This window comes from Austrofundulus limnaeus, unplaced genomic scaffold, assembly GCF_001266775.1.
Source record: "Austrofundulus limnaeus strain Quisiro unplaced genomic scaffold, Austrofundulus_limnaeus-1.0 Scaffold76, whole genome shotgun sequence".
Classification (NCBI taxonomy): Eukaryota; Metazoa; Chordata; class Actinopteri; order Cyprinodontiformes; family Rivulidae; genus Austrofundulus; species Austrofundulus limnaeus.
The window spans coordinates 631,281-632,634 of record NW_013952478.1 but is presented as its reverse complement, the minus strand read 5'-3'; the positions used below and the strand labels follow the sequence as shown (position 1 = coordinate 632,634).

The 1,354-nt window shown below is 33.4% G+C and overlaps 1 protein-coding gene across 2 annotated transcripts in view; it reads left to right on the top strand.

Annotated features, from left to right (window-relative positions):
• The first annotated feature begins 430 nt into the window (after window positions 1-430).
• The window catches only part of scly (selenocysteine lyase), a 9,438-nt gene continuing 8,514 nt past the window's right edge, over window positions 431-1,354 (top strand). The window contains exon 1 of one of the 2 annotated variants that reach the window (XM_014011025.1): window positions 431-515. The gene's annotated coding sequence lies outside the window, so the exon portion shown is untranslated. Of the gene's footprint in view, window positions 516-1,155 lie in introns of those variants that run through there. The other variant, XM_014011027.1, reaches the window with a different exon arrangement.

Here is a 1,354-nt window from a genome sequence, read left to right as displayed (position 1 = left end):
TATATGAAATTATATTAATTATATCATATATAAATTATATCAAATCTGCTGTAAAAGTGAGCAACTTCATGCAACAAAAAAAACCCTTCTTTTTCCTTTAGTTATCTGTTTTGTCATTAAATACGCTGTTAGGTCTCTAATTTTGTACTGATTTTCTACATTGTTCACTTTACACTGTAAAGAGCATCACTTCCTGGTTGTTGCCATGACAGCAGAAATCAGCGTCTCTGTAAAATCCCAAACTTAGTAATAAAAAACGATTTTAAATCCCTTTATTAAACCCTGAGAAATAGTTTGGCTAATAATAATGCCATATTCTTGAATTTGCGTATTTAAAATCATATAAAAGCAGATACTTAACGATATTGGTCAAACGGGAAGCTACGACAGTACGTTCGGTTATACGGTAATACGCAACGCGCATCACTGACGCAACGGCAGCTAGCCTAGCCAGCTAATGATTGATAAATACGAGAGTAAAAAGATTACAGGGCGTCTTTACAGCACTTTACAAGGTCAGACACGAAGCCAAAGTTTACAGCTGTAAACCGTAATCAGCAGAGGATATTTAAAGAATGTCGGCATCTTTGAGTCGTAAACTGCAGTTATTTCTGGCTAAATGAGTTACTCAAACTAGCTTGTTGTAGCAAAGTAAACATTTTTCGCTTTGTTTGGCAGTGAAAAGTTTTGAATGACTAGTAGTAGAGAATGCTGTACCAGAAAGTAAACGGTCGATAGCTGACAGCTTCATGATAAAATGAATTTAGGATATTAGAAATGATGAGTTCTGGCAGAATTGTAAGATAATTGTGTAAAACTGAACAGTTCCTGTATTGCTGCATGTTGCTTGTAAAATATAGGAGATAAGTTCTGACGTTACTTCATTCATACTTATAATAACCTAAAAAAAAAAAAAAACACCTGCTGTTCGTTCTGCAGGTTCAGAATCAGCCAAAATTATGGCAAGTCGATTTGCCATTTATAGTTAATAAATGGATGATTGGATAGATAGTTAATATTATAAATATTAATTCCTTCTAGAACAAAGTATTGTTTTAGTGATCGTCATAAAGTTTTATTATTCATAAGTTTTTGATGTCTATGTTGTAATAAAAAAGAGGAAACAATTTCAGATATTTTTAATTGGAAATGATCAAGCAAACGTTTAATGTCATTAACAATATCTGTATTTATATTATAACTAATTTCACAAATCAGTATTAGGAAAATTGACTCTGCAGTCATTAGCTATGTCTAAATCGATGGAGTAAATGGCCAATTGGAAAAACGAGTCATGTAAAGCAGTGTTTCCCAAAGTTGGGGTCGGGACCCAAAGTGGGGTCCCGAAACGGCA